Source organism: Balaenoptera ricei, chromosome 10 (genome assembly GCF_028023285.1).
Source record: "Balaenoptera ricei isolate mBalRic1 chromosome 10, mBalRic1.hap2, whole genome shotgun sequence".
Lineage (NCBI taxonomy): Eukaryota > Metazoa > Chordata > Mammalia > Artiodactyla > Balaenopteridae > Balaenoptera > Balaenoptera ricei.
The window spans coordinates 35,755,412-35,776,734 of NC_082648.1; the positions used below are offsets into that span (position 1 = coordinate 35,755,412).

A 21,323-nucleotide genomic window follows, 5' to 3' on the forward strand; every position below is an offset into this window, starting at 1 on the left:
GGGTGGGCCCTGGAATTGAGCACAAGTAATCCCACCTGGGACTGAACTCAACTACCACACTTCAGCTGCCTCTATCGGTAATATAAGATCAGACCACGGACGCCTTGAACATTATACTTATTATTTACTCTTTATTCTGTTTGTAGGTAAATGATTTGGAAACATTTTAAAGGTTGTGGAATGCTCTTTCAAATGGCATTTTGCCCATATATGAAACAGATAAAAGCAAAAGTGCCAATCTACTAAGCAGCCACACTGACTAACAGACCAAGTGCACTCGCTCTGGTTGAAGTGGACAGGTACCTGGACCCATCTACTCTGCTGCACTCTCTGCTGTGGCCCGGGAGACTCATCCGTGACACTCTTGGGAACAAGGTTGACAATAATGGCTGTGTGCAAGGGGAATGCTGGAATTTTTGAATAAAGTAGTATACCACTAAATGGGGTATTTTCTAGAATAGAGAATAGAATAAGGTCTCTTTAGAACTGATGTGCAAGATGATAGGAAGATGGAGAGAGAGTAGGCAGATGACAACCAGTCACGGGGTCACTGTAGGGGCCCAAGCTTGAGTTGACGAAGGCCTGTTCTAGGTGACAGAAACAGAGCAAGAGGTGGATGTGAAGGAAGAATTAAGCAAAGGATAAATGGTTGACAGAGAAGAATTACAAAAGAAGAGAAGGTAAACATTTCATCCAAGAATATATACTTTGTCTTTTTTTATGGTTTCCTTTGCAGTGCAAAAGCTTATAAGTCTGATTAGGTCCCATTTGCTTATTTTTGCTTTTATTTCTATTGCCTTGGGAGACTGACCCAAGAAAATAATTTTTTTTTTAATTAAAAAAACGAGGTGTCAAGAGTCATAGGGCTGTTTCGCTGATTTTTATTTTTATTTTTTTAGTTCATTTATTTAGTTCATTTTCTTCCAGAGCAATTTTTTTCTTAGTTCAAAACTTTTTTTGGTTAAAATTTTTAATGTTTTCCTTCCATATTTCATTTTAAAAGGCAGGTTTAAGATGCAGGATATATAGAACATGTTGTAATCCTCAAGCACTCAGGCATTAAATAAAAAGCACACGATTAATTTAAACCTCAGAGTGGTCTGTCACTACTCTCTGATATCAAACAAATGAGAGATTGATAGAGCAGTACCAGACCCACAGAGGGAAACCCAAGTGTGTGGAGTGAGCGGAAGGGTTGTGGTTCCGCAGACCTGACTTCAAAGGAATGTAGTCCTGGTTTTAAGAATCAAATAGAACTTTTATGTTGATTGTATCAAGCTCCTGAATCTCTTTCACCTCTTTATGTCAACCAATCAGATTATGGAATTTTTGTGAAAAACTTCAGTCCAAAGTTAGATGGATATGTTGCTATGTGGATGGATGAACTTTCCCCCAAGTGACTGCATCTTAGACCCAGAATCATAAATCATTTTTAATTGACTAAAGCTGGTCCCTGAAGAAGAGTAATCAAAATTTAGTGCAAGCTAATGAATCCACTGTGAAAGACAATTGTAACTCTTCTGATGGATGCCATTGTTTTTAGACGGCCACTAAATTGTTTCAATTAATTTCATTTGGATTTACGAATAAACACTCATTCTCCTTTGGGCTTTCTAACCTGTCTTTGCCTTAGAAAAGTCACCTCAGCTCCATCAATCCATGATATATTTTTTTCCAGTGATAAGATTTATACACTCAGGATTTTCTAATTTCTGTTTTTTCAAAAGTCTATCTTTGGGGACATCACGTTCTTGGGCAGTTAAAGCAGTCTACTGGGTAAAATATATGAGGATGACTTAAAAGCAGGAGATGTTAATGTAAAGAGAAAGTGTGATTTAACGAGCTCTTTTGAAACAAGTTAGAACATTGACATTGTTGGGGAAGGGGGATTCCCAACACACTCCTAGCTTCAGGACTATTCCAGAAGCCGTAGTGAAGTATTTCTTTAAACCACAAGAGTGTGAAATCTTTCTAAAGCTTCGCAGAAAGCAAAAGAGGAAAACTAATGAACACAAACTACAATACAATTCCAATTTCACAGCACACTTAACGTTGCCGATAGCTTCTTAGAGCATAATTAAGTCAAGTCGGAAGGAGATTCCAGTAGAGCAATAGTCCTCTTGGCTGACAAAGTGGATACTCATTTAAGTATTATTTACCCTAGGCTGACGATGCGCAAGCCAGCACTGTGGAGTTTATATGGGGGATTGCAAGGAGCTATTCAAACTGCTTTGAGTATCTAGTGATTTCCTTTACAGTCTGAAGAAACATCTACTTTGGGATGAGAGAAGAAAAGGGGCAATTATGTTTACACACTTAAATTCTCTCAATAGAAGACTAAAAAAGGTAGTACTATCCCTCCAAAAATATAACGTAGTTTTCAAATAAGAAGTTGCTTAAATTAACTTAGGGAGCAGTCTTATAGACGAGTGTATTGACTTTTAAAAGCAAATTTCTCTGAGTATTTTACTTTTTCTCTCTTCTTGAGCTTCATAAAATGGAAAAGGCTGTACTCATTTTTTTTCCAGTGGACCGCTATGTTGTAATTTTAAAATGCTGGTTAAAAAGGAAGGGTAGCGTCATTAAGCTTTGAAAAGAAAAATCAGGAAATCTAACCATGTAACTTCAAATGAATTACTTAAATGGTTCTCTTCCACTGTGATGATCCCCCCTAGAACCTGATGACTTCATCTTTACCCTGTTGCCTGCTGCTGTACTTTTCAGCTCTCAGGGGTCTTTCTGCTGGTTTCGCAGAAATTCCACTGAATTGGATCTGCCTCTCAATACTTCCCCCTTCCCCTTCTCCAGTCAGCCTTGCCCAGCAGCAGCTGACTGGGCCATATCCACTTGGGAAAGGGATTTCAAATCTGCCTGATTCTTTCCTGTCTTTCCTCATCCCACTTCTTTAATTTTTAAAGACCTTATTTACATCCTAGAACTTCCGAGGTACTGATCAAAACTTTGCCCTGAGGTACAACACAAATATCAAATAGCTTTATGTCAATGAAGGAGTTAAAGGACATATTTTCCAGGCACTTGGCCTCAGATTAGCACTCTGGAATGTGGGGAATGTTTTAAACATAAAAAAAGTTGAGTTGTATATTATAATACATGGTAACTTTTTAAATGTTAGGGTTTCATATCACAGAACATACACACTGGAAATTAAGTGACCCATTGTTTTGAAACTTCTGTTGTTCAGATACTTCCCTAAGCACTAGTTAGAGCTGATTTAAAGACAGGGGCGGGGACCTCAAATGCCTTGTGTATGATTTGAGGTTCTGCTTCCATTACTTTTTATAAAAGCTTGGACAAGCCAAATTCCCAAACATTGGTCTGAAGATTGAGGGCTCATTTTACCATTACCTTTGGATCAGGTGGGTGTTTAATTTCTTGAAAAGTGGGAGAAAACAAAACACTATAGCCAATAGAGTAACAGATTGATTTTCAATCTGCCATTTGATGAAAAAGTTTTTGTTTTTGTTTTTGTTTTGGTACATCAGGTAGGTTTCAAAGTATGAGTTTTCCACCATGGAAAATTATACTCTACACTCTTGGAGAATATGAAATATATCTTATGTTTTCTTAGAAACCTCACATAATTGTTTAGTTTGCTTTGAGGAAGTAGATAGCGATCTTGGAAGAGTTCAGAGAGTCTTGTGATGGTGCAGCTGCCCAATCAGTGGTCAGGCTGGTAGTGTCCCGAGGCAATGGCTTGGGAAGGACCACAAAGTCTGCCTGCTTCCTAAATGCCTGCCCACACTTTACCATTTCTTTCATCCAGCAACTTCCTCTTTTCCCCACTCCAACGATTGCTCTTTCATGAAGGTCAAGTTCCCCGGCCTTGAGGTACTCCCTTTGTTACTTCCAGAAGGTCACCTAGAGCTAAGTCCTGGCCAAATGGGAACCAGAGGGGATCAAATTTTCATTCCTCCCTTCTTGCCCTTTCTTTCTTCCCAGTCTCCTTTTTTTTTCTATTTTACCTCCTTCAGAAAGAATTTATTATAGTGCTTCATTAATTCATTAACTTGGACCCTTTGGATAAGATTAGGTGATTTAGGGAGGGAAAGGAAGAATTCAGTGCATGACTCTTGCTTTTTTTCGGCCTCCAACAAATGAGTAGATACCTTCCTTCACGTGGTCAGCTCTGCAGGGTTTTCTTAACACCTTTCAAATTATCCAGATTTATTATGGGTTTCCCTATGAAAGATACTAGTAAGCCAGGGAGCAATGTGGAAGCAACTGGCTTCTCTCTCCCACCCCCATTTCCTGGGGAGGGAAGGCTTGATAATAAAAGCAGTAAGTTTCAAGAGTAGGATTATGGGCAGTCATTGAGTGGGAAACTTCATCCCCTTCAGAATAAAACGTGTGCTGAAAGAATGACTAAAAAACTTTGCTTAGGGTTTTCCTTTCGGTAGTGCATGATGCAGCAGATAAGAAGAAGATGGTTTTGGATAGCTAAGAAGCCCACTGCTGGAGCCAAAAGAGATGCAGAATTAGGTGATATCAAAGTAAAAAGAGAATTTTACAAGATACAAATGAGTATGTCTGAATGCAATGGAGTCCTTCAGGCATCTGCCTATATCCTCAGGCAGAAACTGTATAAATAAACCAGAACCATTAGGCCATTTTGAAAGCTCATCTAAAATTGTTATGTCTATTTAATCACACTTTCATTTTAGGAAGATAATAGAATCTGCCAGAACATTTGAGAAGAGAACATAAATAGTGATCAAATTTGTTGTCTTATACAAGATTTCTGTCTATTTATCTATCTATCTATCATCTATTGACTTAATTTCTGCTGTGAATTTAGAATACTTGATGGTGTCAGAGTTGTCCTAAAACTAATGCAACTGGCATGACATTTCTCCAGACTAGTCTCTACTAGGCCACATTCTATGTTTTGGGTTTTCAGGCACGCTAGAAATTTTTCTCCTCCTCCCTTAAAATGCTAGCCGTCACTCTGACCACTGTTCTAACGTGTAAACTTCATTATTCTTGCTGTATTATAAATAAACTTATGAAGAACATTCCAGAGAACAGGATTGAAAATGAGAAGGGTAGAAAGTTGCCTGCAAGGGGGGAAAGAGTAAGTAAAATGGAAATTGGCTAAGTCAGAAAGAGAAAAACAAATACCGCATGCTAACACATATACATGGAATCTAAAAAAAAGGTTCTGAAGAACCTAGGGGCAGGACAGGAATAAAGACACAGACATAGAGAATGGACTTGAGGACACAGGGAGGGGGAAGGGTAAGCTAGGATGAATTGAGGGAGTGGCATTGACATATATACACTACCAAATGTAAAATAAATAGCTAGTGGGAAGCAACGGCATAGCACAGGGAGACCAGCTAGCTCAGTGCTTTGTGATCACCTAGGGGGTGGGATAGGGAGGGTGGGAGGGAGACACAAAAGGGAGGAGATATGGGGATATATGTATATGTATAGCTGATTCACTTTGTTATAAAGCACAAACTAACACACCATTGTAAAGCAATTATACTCCAATAAAGATGTTAAAAAAAATGGAAATTGGGGTCTTGTAATATTCCACTTTATAATTTTGTCAACAGCTATTGCCATAGTTATCCTAGAGGAGAATAAAGAAAGAAGTTAAATGATAGATGATCTTATGTGCTTCCTCATACCTACTGATGTGTGAGGAAGTACATTCAGTGGAACATGGATTACCACTAATTGATGTGGGTTTTGGAGACCTCTTTCCTAAGAGAAGCCTTGGTTTTAAGATTGGAAGGTGGTTGTATTAAAGAGCAATGTTTTGTCTTTTGTTTCTGTCACCATGAGAGAGACTGAGGTGGGATACACAGGGTATGCAGGGAGCAAAAACCGATCTTAAAAATGTTATAGGTATAAAGAGCAAAAACTTCCCTCTGCAATCCTGGTTCTAGAAGAAATATCAGTGTAACTATGGTACATAGTAACTATAATAATAGGTTCCTGAATCATTGAACAGTACTGCCTTATTCTTTTGTTTTTGCTATTAGATTTTTTTATTCCTTGTTAAACATTTAACTCTTCATAGGCATGGGCTTTATGGGTTTAAATACCAAGCTAGATCTTTGTACAAATCCATCATTAGAATGAATTTGTAGAAGTGGAATTGCTAGGGATTTTGATACTTACCGACAATCTGCAATCCACCAGGGTTGTACTGATTTATATGGTCACCAGTAGTGTTTTTTCCCTCAAATACTTGCCAATAATAAGTATTCTAGGACTTCCCTGGTGGCGCAATGGTTAAGTATTCGACTGCCAATGCAGGGGACACGGGTTCAATCTCTGCTCTGGGAAGATCCCACACGTGGTGGAGCAACTAAGCTTGTGTGCCACAACTACTGAGCCTGCACTCTAGAGCCCGCGGGCCACAGCTACTGAGCCCATGTGCTACAACGACGGAAGCCTGCACTCCCTAGAGACTGTGCTCTGCAATGAGAAGCCACTGCAACGAGGAGCCACCGCAATGAGAAGCCTGCGCACCACAGCGAAGAGTAGCCCCCGCTCGCCGCAACTAGAGAAAGCCTGCACACAGAAACGAAGACCCAATGCAGCCAAAAAATAAAAATAAAAAAAAGTATTCTAATTCTTTTCAATATTCGTTAGTGTCAGAGGTGAAAGATTAGAGACCTAATTTAATTTTCTTAGCTTTTTGAAGCAAATACTTTATTTTCATTTATTCTTTTTTTTTGCAATAAAGCATTTAGGCTACAAATTTTCCTCTGAGCATAGCTTTTACCATTTCTTTTGATAGTTAGCTCCCACTGTTGTTATTCTTTAAATAGTTAATATTGATAATTAAAAATTTTTTTAGCTCAAATTACTTATGAGTATTTTAAAATTGCTGTATAGTTGTTCTTAGTTGAAATTAAGCTATAAAACATTTTTAAAAAGTCACACAATGAGGCCCATATTATGGCACTTTTTTTGAAGTTTTCCTTATAGTGTTTCATTTTATGTTTTGGTAAACATTCCAAGGATATTTACAGTTTGAAGATTTTGGCAGGCATCTATTGCTAAGGCTTCTAATGTTATCCAAAACTATTACATTCCTTTTTATTGTTTATTTAATCAGTCAGAGATAAGCCCACTGACAATTGCAATCTTAAAAATTATTTGTTTGTGTTTTTGTTTTTGCTTATATATTTTGATATGTGATATTTGGCATGTCTGTATTTAGTCCTGTAATATCTTCACTGTAGAGTATAACTATCTGACAAAATAACTCTCTTTTCTTCACTTTTGACTTGAATTCTACTCTGTCTGATATTCATAGGACTACTTATTTTTCTTTTGAATACTTTTATGCCATTTTAATTTAGTGTGTCCTGTAAATAACATACACAATTGTGGTTTTGTGTGTGGGGGGAGGGTTTGATTGTTTGTTTATTTATTTTGCCTAACTAGAGAGAGTGTTTGGCTTTCATGGAGGAGTTTGATTCATTTACTTTTCTCATGATGACTGATATGTTTGACTTTACTTCTGCATCTTATTTTATGTCTGCATGCTGCCCTCTCTTTTGTTCTTTTCCTATCTTTGCTGTATTGATTAGATTTTCTTAGTTTTTTTTGCCACTACTTTGGAAGTTATGAGCTCCCTATTTGTATAACTATTGGTTAGATTAAAAATTTAAATAACATATTTCAACCTATATTTATTTATCAACATAAAGGATGAAACAGTATCTACTTATTATTTAATAGCAGTGTATGAAAATTAATGTTTTTTAAAAACACTATGCCATTAGTTTTTCTTAAAAAGTTTTGGGTTATTAGATCTTAAGGCAATCCATATCAGGGCATAATGGAGAAAAGCATGAGAGTATATACTGGAAAGACTGAAGTTGTTTATAAACAATGTTAGAGTTAGGAGTGAAAAAATTATATTAGGTAGCTAGAGCAAAGGGGCTAATTTGAGGAATAATCTATATGAATAAAATTAAAGATTTCATTATTATTTTAAGTTGATATGGCGGGATATATTTGCAACATCTGGGTTTGTTTGGGATGGTCTGATTTAAAATAGAGGCCATGTAATAGGGCCACCAGAGAGAGGCACCTCAGTGACTTCATCCTCCAGACTGGTCACCTGTGTGGGTTTGCAACAGAGATTCTTGATGCAAGCAGGTCTCAGTGAAACCTGATCCAAGATGAGCAGAAATGGGATCTTACCTATTTCCTGATGCATAATTGGCAACTCAGAATAACCCATTAGAGCACAATAAAGTTAGATATACTGTAGGGACCAGGTAAATGTGCTCCACAAATCCTAGGGCTCAGAGTGAGATTTAATCTGATGGCTAGGAATGCATTTCTGGTTCCCAAGAAAGAAGTAAAGTCTGGACCAAACAGCGTCTATTATAGTTCTCTGTCTCCATTAGGTCTTTGGAAAATTCTAAGAGGAATCATACATTTCTCACTCTTGTGTTGACTTTAGGAAATGTACTCAAATATAGGATTTATGGTATGCACAGGCAGTATTAATTCCACAAAACATTTTGTTTAAATTCTAGTTATTAGGATTTTAATTCCACACAGATGTAGTTCTTATGAAGCATTCTATCCACTTAAGAAAGAGTCATGATTTGGGGCCATCTGTGGTATATTTAGGTGTGCCTGAACTGTTTCCTGTAAAACTACAGAAACATTCTACTCCAATTTTTTCTGATTTTACAGGCATCTCTTTAATCAGTTAATAAGATCTATGGTGAAACTATGACTTGCCTGACCAGTCCTCTGTTTACTGAAAAGGTTAAAAATGATCTAAGAACATTGTTTTGGAAATGAACCAATGCTTGCCTCATCGGGAGTCAAAGCAAAAGGAAGAATCCGGAAGTATCAGTTAAATGCAGTGAGTGGGTGTATGTGTGTGTGAGGTGTATGTGAGGAGGTGCAGGGCAGGGATAAGTTCTTAACTGATCTTAAGGAAAGCAAGTGAAGAAGGGTATTAGGCCCCTGAGTTTGGTTTCAGGCATGTTTAGTGTCTGTAACAATTAGTAGTAGAAAACCTCTGAGACTATAGCAAAATGTTTCTAAAACAGGGCTATTATCATATAATATAACTGTTACCCAACCAAATGATAATATTTGGAATATGAGCATGAACTATCCTACCTTCTATTATCCAACTATCTAAAATGCTATTCATTTTCCTTGGTGAGACCTTTCTCTTATTCCTCAAATCAGAGGTTTTTGTCCTTTCATTTGACTTCCCACAATATGTTGCTCATATACCCATTGTAGCATTTTATGAGGTATAATTTACATACAATAAAATTCACTCTTTTTAAGTGTACAGTTTGGTGCAAATGTGTACAGTTATGTAACTATCATTACATTCGAGATACAGAACATTTCCATCATCCCCTCAAGCCCCCTTATAGCCAATCACCTCCATCTACCCCAAGATCCCAGCAGCCAGTGCTCTTTTTTTCTGTCCTCACAGGTTTTGTTTTTGATTTTGTTTTTTGTAATTTAAATGTCTTAGGAAGGAAACATTGCATAGATCCTGTATGATGCACAGGTTAAGAGAATGGATCTGTCTCTATATAATTTTGCTTTTTATAGAATGTCTTATCAATAGAATCATACAGTTTGTAGTATTTTTAGTCTTTTAGCTTCTTTTCCTTAGCATAATGCTTTTAAAAGTCATCCATGTCATTGCATGTGTCCAAAGTTCAATCTTTTTTATTGCTGTGCAGTATTCCATTTTATGGATATACCATAATTTGTTTTGTGCTATTTATCTTCATTAAAAATAACTCTGTTGGACTTCCCTGGGGGTGCAGTGGTTAAGAATCCACCTGCCAATGCAGGGGACATGGGTTCGAGCCCTGGTCTGGGAGGATTCCACATGCTGTGGAGCAACTCAGCCCATGTGCCACAAATACTGAGCCTGCACTCTAGAGCCCGTGCTCCACAACAAGAGAAGCCGCCACAATGAGAAGCCTGTGCACCGCAACAAAGAGTAGCCCCTGCTCGCCGCAACTAGAGAAAAGCCCACGCGCAGCAACAAAGGCCCAATGCAGCCATAAATAAATAAATAACCCTGTTACCTGTAGGCATAAGGTGACCATTTACCTTAAGCTAGGTGTGTCATGGGTGCTGGGGATAAAAAAGTTAATTAAGACATAGTTCTGATACTTCTGAGATTTTTATATAAACAGAAGATGTTAATATAATAAGGCTGGGACAGGGTGAGGTATGTTCTATGAGTATAGAGAAGGGACATTTAGAATAAATTGAGACTTTCAAGAGAATAAGAATTAGCATAGAAAAGAAAGGTGGAGAAAAGCAGAACAAGGAGAGGAACGAGCCTGAATAAAGGCATGAAGACAGATAATAGCAGAGAAAATGCTAAGAACTTAACTAGAGCATTAAGTTTAAAGCCTGAGCTGGCAAAGAAGGCTAAGAAAATATGTAGTAGCTAGAACTTGGGAGACTTTAAATGTCATGGAAGGAGCTTATTCTTTATTATGTCATGTGAGGGAGTCTTTGATGTATTTTAAGATGGGAGAGACAGTCTGATTTGCATGTTAGACTAAATTCAGTGTGGCAAATGGAGTACAAAAAACCAGTTTTAGGTGGTCTTTGCCTTATTGCTGGCCAGTAGTAATGAGGACCTGAATCAGAACAGGAGTCTAAAGGGTAGAGAAGTAAGAATCAATTTGAGAAATCTTTAGAAAAGAACTTTGTTATTGAGTGGTTGTAGATAGAAAAGCATAGAGAGACAGAGAGGATGACTCCCCTGTTTCCAGAAAAGATGTTTGGATGGATATTTGTGTAGGTTTGAGGAAGGGAGGTAACTTTAGTTATGGACATAGTGGGCTTGAGATGTCTATTGTGTTTTCAAGAGGAGATTTTTAGTAGGCTTTTGTGTTTATGAATCATGACTTGATGTGTGAAGATAAGACTGAGTCTAGGAATAATTAGTATATAAATAAAATACATGGAAATTGAAGAGTTAAAGTTCTTGGAGAGTAGGGACAAAAACCCTACTTATGTCTGTGTTTTTCATGGCTCACAATACAGAGGCTGAAATGGAGAAGATGCTCCAAAATATTTGTTGAGAAGATGAATATATGCTTATTTCCAAATTAAATTCTGTCTCATGTCCTGCACACTGGAATTCATGGGATTTAGACATATAACTAAGGCATGGAACTGCATGATCTATTTAAAGGCAGCTGGATAATATTCTCTATCTATGGCAGACGGAGCTTTGTGCAATGAACACACAATAACCTTATAGTTATTTTCTGCTTCTGGGTTGTTGAGGGAAAGAGAGAAGGCCACCTGGAGCCTGGGCTGCACGGATTGCCAAACCACCACTATGTCTACCGTTTAGTTCTACCCTGATTAGGCCAGAACTGGGTAAATGAATGTTTAATCTTGCATCTTTCCACATAAACAGATGTTCTTACCCACAGATAAATTTAGAAAACTGTGTGGTTTTATAGAAAAGGGAGGCTACTTTTTCCAGTTAGGAAAAAGGTGGCTGCGTATCTTTACTCTTAAAGACATGTTCATTTTTCAAAACCCAGGTAAAACCAATCCCAGCTCTTCCAAGAAGTCTTCTCAGATCTTGCCAGTTGGAATTAATCTCTATCTACCATTTACTCTTGTATTATTTGTTTTGGAAGCTGCCCGATACATTGCAAAGAGCCTGGATTTTGGAGTTGGGTAGTCATAGGTCCTATTTTGGTGTTGGTAGTTACTAAACTTCTCTGAATCTCACTCTCTTTATCTGTAAATTACCTGTAATGATGCATATTGGGGTGGGAGGGGGTCTGTTAAATAATCGTTTCCCATTCTTAAATCCCAAACCTTGAAAGATACATATAGGAGAGAGATGGACCTAAAATACTAGTTGTTCCTTCCTAATTCATTAATAAGTTAAGCCTGTCCTTCTTTTGCAAGAGATTGATGAAAAAGCTGCTAGTGCAAGTCATATACTTTTCTTTCCTTTAGAGTAGAGTAGAAGTGGGGAATAAATTGTCCCTCATAAAAATACCTGCTTTTAAGTTTATTTATCTGAAGGGCTACTAATAGCATGAGGGATGTGGGGAGCACAGGAGAGGGGCAGGCAGGATAAAGCTTCTGTCTTTCTTTCCTTAGAGCTCTTTATAGCACTAAGTATTGTGCTTTAATATGCAGGTCATCATTTGATATTTGTTGAAATGAGTTAGAAACAAATCTAATTTGTTTCATTAATGTTAGATATTGAATTTCTCTCCAGAATTATTATGCTTCTTTTCCTATATGATCTTTAGACATGGTAGGTCTATACAATTTGTTTTTCTTTCTTACTTAAAAGTAACTCCTAATTTGAAGTATAGCTATACATACAGAAACGTACAAAAATCACAAATATGCAGCTTGAGGAATCATGGCAAATTGAACACACCTGTGTAACCATCACCCAGATGAAGCAATAGAACACTACCCGCATCCTGGAATACCCTCTTGAGTCCCTTCCAGAGGTAACCATTAGCTTTATTGCTAACCTTATATTAACTTTGTCTTTTTTTAAAAAAACAATCTTTATTGGAGTATAATTGCTTTACAGTGTGTTAGTTTCTGCTGTATAACGAGGTGAATCGGCTTAACTTTGTTTTTGAAGTTTGTGTGTGTGTGGTCTTATTCAGGTTATGTGTATGAGATGCATTTACTTCATTTTCTATAAAAATAATGTGTTCATTTTTATTTGCTGTACCATTTTCTATTGTATAAAGGTATTACCATTTATATATCGAATCTACTGTTAATGGACATTTGGATGGTTTCCAGTACTCTGCTATTATGAATAAACTTGCAATGAAGATTCTTAAACATTTTTTTGATATTTATCTTGAGTACATACATAAGAGGGAGATTGCTGAGACACAGTGTAAGTATAAATTTAGCTTCAGTAGATAATGCAAAAATAATTTTCCTGGTTGTACCAATTTACATTCCCACTAGCCTTGTATGAGAATTCTACTGTCCCATATTGTCACCAACACTGGGTAATCTCAGGCTTCTGAATGTTAGCTACTCTGTTGAGCATGTAGTGATATCTCATTGTTGTTTGAGTTTGCATTTACCTGATGATTAATAAAGTTAAGCATATATTCATCACAGTTTTTTTTTGTCATTTGGCATTCTATCATGTGAAATTCTTGTTCATGACTTTCACCTATTTTATGAGGTTATCTGTATTTTATTATTAATTTTCAATCTAATTTAGAACCCTTTTTTTTTATGATTAGTGCTTTTTCATGTCCTAGTTTAATAAAGTGTTGCCTACCTTATGTCATTAAGATATACTTGTCTGTTACCTTCTGGAAGCTTCCCCTCCCTCTATTACATATACATCTACATTAATCCCAGAATTGATTTTCTGTGTATGGTATGAGATAGGGTCTAGGTTCATTTTTTATATGATAACCAATTGAGCAGGACCTTTTATTAAAAAGAACATCTTTAAAATTTCCCCATTGTTCATTGGTTTCCCTTTGTCATACATCAATAGTCTATATAGAGAGATTTGTTTCTGGACTTCCTATAATATTCCATTGTTCTGTTGATTTATTCTTGATTACCACAATGTTTTAAAGCTATAGATTTGCAATGTCCTGATGTCTTGTGGCATAAGTCTTCTAGTTTTTCTTTCAGATTGTCTTGGTTATTCTTAGCCCACAGCATTTCCATGTAAATTTTAGAGTTATCTTGTCAATTTCTGCAAAAAAATCTGTTGGCATATTAAATTTTTTTTTTAAATTTTGGGATAATTTTATACTTACCGAAAAGTTCCATGGATAACAGAGAATTCTCAGATGTCCCTCATCCAGTTTCTCAAAATAACATCTTACATATTACTATGGTACATTTATCAAAACTAAGAAACTAACAGTGATATATTATTGTTAACTAAACTCCAGACTTTATTTAGATTTCACCAGTTTTTTCCATTAATGTCCTCTTTCTTTCCAGGATTCAATTCAGCATACCACATTGCATTTAGTTGTCATGTCTGTCTAGTCTCCTCTGGTCAATGATGGTTTCTCAGCCTTTATTTTTCATCATGATTTTGATAGTCTTAAGGAGTACTGACCAATTATTCTACAGAATGTTTCCCATCTCAGGTTTTCTATTGTTTTTCTTATGATTATTCCTGGGTTTTGGTAAAGAATACAACAGAGTTGAGTGCACTTCTCATCACATTATATCAGGGAGTACACGATACACACATGAAATTGCTGGTGATGTTAACCTTCATCACTTGGTTAAAGTAGTGTTTGCCAGGTTTCACCATTTGTTTTGTTTTTTTTTAATATTTACCCTATGGTTTCTTCTGTTGCTCTTTTCTTTTTCTTTCTTTTTTTTTTTTTTTAAAATATTTCATTTATTTATTTATTTATGGCTGTATTGGGTCTTCGTTTCTGTGCGAGGGCTTTCTCCAGTTGCGGCAAGTGGGGGCCATTCTTCATCGCGGTGCGCGGGCCTCTCACTATCGCGGCCTCTCTTGTTGCGGAGCACAGGCTCCAGACGCGCAGGCTCAGCAATTGTGGCTCACGGGCCCAGTCGCTCCGCGGCATGTGGGATCCTCCCAGACCAGGGCGCGAACCCGTGTCCCCTGCATTGGCAGGCAGACTCTCAACCACTGCGTCACCAGGGAAGCCCGAGGTTTCACCATTTTAAAGTTATATTTTTTTCTTTTCTTACACCATTCTTTGGAAGTGAGTCATTAAGTCTGGCCCACCCTGGTGGTGGTGGTGAGGGGGTGGTATTAACCTCTACCTCGTGATTCACATATTATTTGGAATTCTTCTGTAAGAAAGATTTGTTTCTTTTCTATTTACTTATTCATTCATTCATCCATTCATTCATATCAGTAGGGATTCATGTATGTTTACAATATATTTGGGGTTATAATCCAATGGCCCTTTATTTATTTTGTTGCTCAGATTGTCCCAGCTTTGGCCATGGAGAAATTTTTCAGCTTGGTTCCTGTGTCCTTTTGATGTCCCTATAATTTTGTTTTTGAAGCATTTCCTTACTTTTTGGCACTATAAGATGCTCCAGGCCCATCTTTTATATGCCCTGTCTCAGACCTAGAATCAGTGATTTCTCCAATGAGCCCTTGTTCCTTTTATTGGAGAGTGATATTTAGAAACCAAGATTTGGGCATTTGGTATGCTTATTGTTACCATTGCTTCTAGGCCCTCTCAGTGAATAGTACTGAATATAATATATTTATATATGCAGACACACATGCATACACATACATATACACACAAATGTATGTATATATACGTGTATGTATATATATGTATGTCTATGTATACCAACCCATGCATATACACATTTATAATTGTTCTGCATCTATCCATCTGTGTATATATATATATGTATATATATATATGCTAAACATGAGTTTATACTGATATTTCTGACTTATTAATTTAAATCCAAAAAACTGACAGTAAATGTTGGCAAGGTTGCAGATCAACAGGAACTCTCATTAAATGCTAGTAGTAATGAAAATAGTACAGCCATTTTGGAAAACATTTGGCAGTTCTTATAAAGTTAAACACAGACCCACCATACCACTCAGCAATCACACTCCTAGGAATTTACCAGAGTGACTTGAAAATTTATGTCCCAACAAAAGCTGCTAAATGTTTCTAACAGCTTTATTCCTAATTGCTAAAAACTGGAAGCAACCAAGATGTCCTTTAGGGGCTTCCCTGGTGGTGCTGTGGTTGAGAGTCTGCCTGCCAGTGCAGGGGACACGGGTTCGAGCCCAGGTCTGGGAGGATCCCACATGCCGCGGAGCGACTGGGCCCATGAGTCACAATTACTGAGCCTGCGCGTCTGGAGCCCGTGCTCCGCAACAAGAGAGGCCGCGATAGTGAGGGGCCCGCGCGCTGCAATGAGGGGTGGCCCCTGCTTGCCGCAACTAGAGAAAGAAAGCCCTCGCACAGAAACGAAGACCCAACACAGCCATAAAAATAAATAAAAATAAATAAATTAAAAAAAAAATAGATGTCCTTTAACAAGGCAATAGATGAACTGACACATCCATGCGATGAAAATACTATTCAGCTGCAAAAATGAATGAGCTACTGATTCATACATTGACATAAATGATTCTTTAATGCTTTGTATTAAGTGAAAGAAGCTATACCCAAAAGACTACTTAGTGTATGATTTCATTCATATGACATTCTGGAAAAGGTAAAACTATAAGGAATGAAGACAGATTAGTGGTTGCCAGAGTTTAGGGGTGGGGGATGGTTGACTACAAAGAGAGCTGCAGAGGAACTATAGGGTGAAAGAACTGTTCTGGAGTGACGGACACATGACTGTAAGCATTTGTCAAGACTCAGAACTATACATTTCAAAAAATGAATATTAATGTGTGCAAACTAATTCACACATTTGAAAATTGATGTTTTGACTAAAAATTATAAGGCTACACGCAAGGAACTGTACATAAACACTGTACTCTAGTTGATGAATTTCTTTCTCATAGATAGAGCAAACAATTCTGAAACTGCTTTAGTTGTATACTTATTAAACAAATAAGTAAATAGTCAATAGATGGTGAGTACCAGGTTTCTCACCAGGGGAAGGATTACAGATAAACAAGCAAGGAAGACTAAAATGGACCAGGTAGTAATGGATTAGAGTCAGAAATATCAGTATAAACTCATGTTTAGCTCTATATACTTCTTATTATATTCACATTTATTAGTATGAAGTTGTTTGTAATCCTTTTATTAATGTCTGTAGGGTATATAGTGATGCCTAAGTTTTAGTTTTTAATATATTGGTAAGTTATGGTTCCCATCTACTTTTTTCTTGGCAGTCTTACTAGAGGTTTATTAATTTTATTAGACTTTTGAATAAACCAGCTTCTGGCTTTATTGATTCTATTGTATATTTGTTTTATATTATATTGTTAATTTGTTTTTATCTTCATATATTTTTTCTATTTTAAACTTATTGTTCTTTTTTCTGACATTGAAATAGACACTTGGACAATTATTTTAAGCCTTTATTTTTCCTAATAAATGCATTCAAGACTATAAATTTCCCTGTAAACACTGCTGCATCTCACAAATTTTGAGACATTATGGTTTTTGTTTACCATTTAGTTAAAGATATTTCTAATTTCTATTATAATTTCTTCTTCTATCCATAAGTTATTTGGAAATAAATTAATTTCCTAAAATTACATCTTTAAATAATATTTTTCTTATGATTTTTAATTTAATTTCACTACATTAGAGAATACTCTGTATGGTTTTAAACTTAGAGATTTGTTAAACTTTTCTTTTGGCTCAGTATATGGTTGATTTTGGTACATGCTCCTCGTACACTTGAAAAGAATGTGCATACTGTCATTTGTAGGTGGAATGGTCTAGATATGTTAATTAGGTGAAGTTCTATATATGTTATTTGTAGCACTCAACTCTGTATTCTTAATAAGATTTTAGCTACATGCTCTATCAGTTACTGAGAAGAATGTGTTAAGGTCTACCACTGTTTTGGATTTATCTATTTATCCTTTAATTCTGTTAGTTGCTTTACACATTTTATTTTATTTATTTTATTTTTTAAATTTATTTTTTATTGAAGTGTTATTAGGTGCAAATAAATTAAAAATTATATCTTATTGGTACATTGAACTATGTATCATTATGATTTGTCCATTTTATCTCTTATAATGCTTCCTATTCTAAAATCTACTTTATTTGATATTAATATAGCTACACTAGCTTACTTTTTATCAGTATTTTCATTATATAAACATATACATATACAGTTTACCCTTGAACAACTCGGGGGTTAGGAACACCAACCCTCTGTGCTGCTGAAAACTTGCATATAATTTATAGTCGGCCCCCTGTATCCACATTTCCTCCATAGCCACAGTTCTGCATCTGCAGATTCAACCAACCATGAATTGTGTCGTACTGTAGTACTTATTATTGAAAAAGATCTGCATGTAAGTGGACTTGCACTGTTCAAACCCTTGTTATACAAGGGCCAACTGTGTGTGTGTATGTATACATATATATTTTTCTACATTTCTGTATTCTAATATTTGACGTCTGTCTCCTAAAGCATCATAAAGTTTACTTTTTAATGCAAGGTTTCACTTATATTTAATTGGAGTATTTAGCCTATTTTCAATAAAAAGTTACAGTTGTATTTGTATTTACATTTATAATTTGATTTCTGTTTGTTCCAAGTCTTCTATGCTTCTTTGTTTTTAATCCTTTCTTAACTTCTTTTGAATTAAATCTTTTTTATTTTTTTTTTCCCCTCTCTGTTGACTGGTTAGTTACATATAATTTTGCTTTTTGTTTGATAGTTACTCTAGAGATTTCAACATAGTCTTGACTCATTAATGTCTAATATAAATTAGTACTTTTATCATTTCCCAGATAATGAAAGGATCTTAGAACACTTTAACTCCATTTTCTCCCTCACATCTTTTATTATTGTTGTCATGTATTTTTATTCTATTGGTTTTTAAGCCCACAGACATTATTGTTATTTCATACTGTCTATATTAATTTAGATGCACTTACATTTCTACCCTTTATATTGTTCTTTATTCCTTCCTGCATTTTCATACTATCATCTTGTTCCTCCTTCCTGAAGTACTTGCTTTAATGTTTCCTTTAATATGGATCTAATTTAATTTGCCTGAGAATGTCTTTTTTGCCTTTGCTTTTGATAAATATTTTTGTTGGAAACAGATTCTAGATTGGCATTTAGTAATTAGTTATTTTCTCTCAACACTTGTAATTTTCATTATTGTCATCTGGATTCCATTGTTTCTGTAAGTAGTCAGCCCTCAGTCGTTTTTAAAAAATTTTATTGAAGTATAGCCGATTTACAACGTTGTGTTAATTTCTGCTGTACAGCAAAGTGATTCTTATACACATATATATTCTTTTTCATATTCTTTTCCATTATGGTTTATCACAGGATATTGAATATATTTCCCTGTGCTATAAAGTAAGACTTTGTTGTTTATCCATTCTATATATAATTGTTCAGTCAGCCCTCAGTCTTACTTTTTAAAGGAAATATTTCTCTTTTTTCCCCCCTCTGGTTGCTTCAAAATTCTCTTGTCTTTGGTTTTCAGTAGTTTTACTATCATTCTTAGGTATAGTTTTCTTCAAACTTATTCTGATTAGGATTTGTAGCACTTTTCAATTTTGTGGCTTGATAGCTTCTTTCAGTGTAGCAAACTTTAAGGCCATTACTTTCTCAAAATTACTTTTGAACTATTCTCTCTTTCTTCTCCTTCTGGGATTCCAAACATTATCCTGAGATACCATGTGTCTTTTACATTCCCTCATCCTGTATTTTCCATCCTTCTGTCTTGTGTGCACCAATCTGAATACTTTCTTTTGAACTTTTGTTTCGCTACTCATCTCTTTGTGTCTATTTCTGTTAACTTACTTATTAAAGTTTTAATTTTAGCTAATGCATTTCTCAGTTCTAGAATTTTTTTTGGACAAAATTTTCCATCTCTTCATCTAATTTCTTCAGCATATTAGTAAGAGATATTTAAAAGTACATGTCTAATAACTTGTACCTTTTCTTCTATGGGTCTGTTTCTGTTTTATTTATCTTGGTTTTTAGCTACATAGTCTTGTTTTCTGATATGCCTAGTAATGTTTGATTGACTGCAGGATCAGATATGAACAACTGTGGAGATAACTGAGCCTTTGGATGGTGCTTTCTGCATCCCTAAAGAATTTAGTTTTGCATCTGTCAGGCAGTGAGGGTCAATCACCTTAATCCAATCAGAGACTGAGTTAATTCAAGTCTGGGATTCAATCTTTGCAAGCACTGATTTAATTTTGGTTTCTCTCTGTTCCTAAGGTGAAGGGTTTTTGTGGGCTGAAATGAAGGTCTGGGTAGTTTAATATAGACTTTTCCTTTTGAACTCCAACTTTTGTCCCTCAGTCATAAAACTGAGAAGTTTGCTCAGCTTTTTAGCCTCTTAAGTTGCCACTTCTTGCTCAGCTTCCTGATATCTCAGCAGTCACCTGAGAGCCCAAAAATGATTTAAGGAGAAAAGCAGTACCAAATGTTGGTGTTATCCCTTCTTTTTGGAATCTTTGCCACATGGCTTTGGAAACCTCTCATGTCTTCAAAGAAATAATATATGTATATATGTATATACACATAGTTTGGCTTTTCTTGTTTTTCATCATGAAAGAGTGGTCCACAACACATTTGTCCATTATTATGGAAAGAAGTTATTATCTGTATGATTCTTGGACATCATGTATATCTGTAAGATGAGTATAATAATACTGAAGATTATTGTGAGACTCAAATTAGATCATAATGGGAAAGCACTGAGCAAACTGCAAGGCTCTATGCAAATATCAAGTATTATTATTATCTTAATATAGAACATGATCTCTTTGAAACCTGCAGCAGTGTAGCAAAGAAGTATTTAATAATTTCTTATCTGTTATTTTTAAAAATATGGATCTTCTTAATGGGCTTGGGTCAATCTAGTGAAGGTGCTACTCAATGTAGAAGCTGGAATGGTATAAAGGTAGGGGACCCTATGCCTGGTAAAACTGAGAGATATATTTCCCCATGGAAACCCAAAGGTAGAGGTTATCCCTCAAGAGGAACTTAGACCGTCCCAGATGTCAAATCCCAGCAGTGAGAATGAGCAGCAGGTCACTAGCATGTGTAATAAAGTCAGAAGCTGGGTGAACAAGGATAGAAAGGAAGGAAATGGGCAGGTGGCATAGGTGATGAGCAGTGAGACATACTAGAGTTTATCTGGTACATTTCATGGGGCATGGCTGTGAGACTAAAAGAAACTCTATGGGGTCTCTAATTTACAACCTGTTGTAGTTTTCATGGACTTTTAATTTTACATCTCCTCAAGGTATCTACTAGAATTATTTCTTTTCTGCTATTGTCTTATACCCAAGTTAGAGATTGGGATGTATGTCAGCAATGTTATTGAAATGCATTGAATATTATTATGCATATCTCTGGATATTGGTGCTGTGCTGTAGGAAAGATGTGGGTACACAAAGGAAGATGTGTGAAAATGAACAGAAGGACAATATGCCAGGGTTGAAGTGGTCTATCAGTCAGTTTAATTAAAAAAAATCAACACAATGTACTTTCTGCTTAATATTGAAAATATGTCATTTTCTTTTTGTTTTTTTAACATCTTTATTGGAGTATAATTGCTTTACAATGGTGTGTTAGTTTCTGCTTTATAACAAAGTGAATCAGTTATACATATACAT

The 21,323-nt window shown here is 35.9% G+C and overlaps 1 long non-coding RNA gene across 1 annotated transcript in view; it reads right to left on the reverse strand.

Moving 5' to 3' along the window:
- LOC132372491 (uncharacterized) overlaps positions 1-21,323 on the reverse strand; it is a 90,459-nt gene that overhangs the window by 27,061 nt on the left and 42,075 nt on the right. The window lies entirely within an intron of this gene.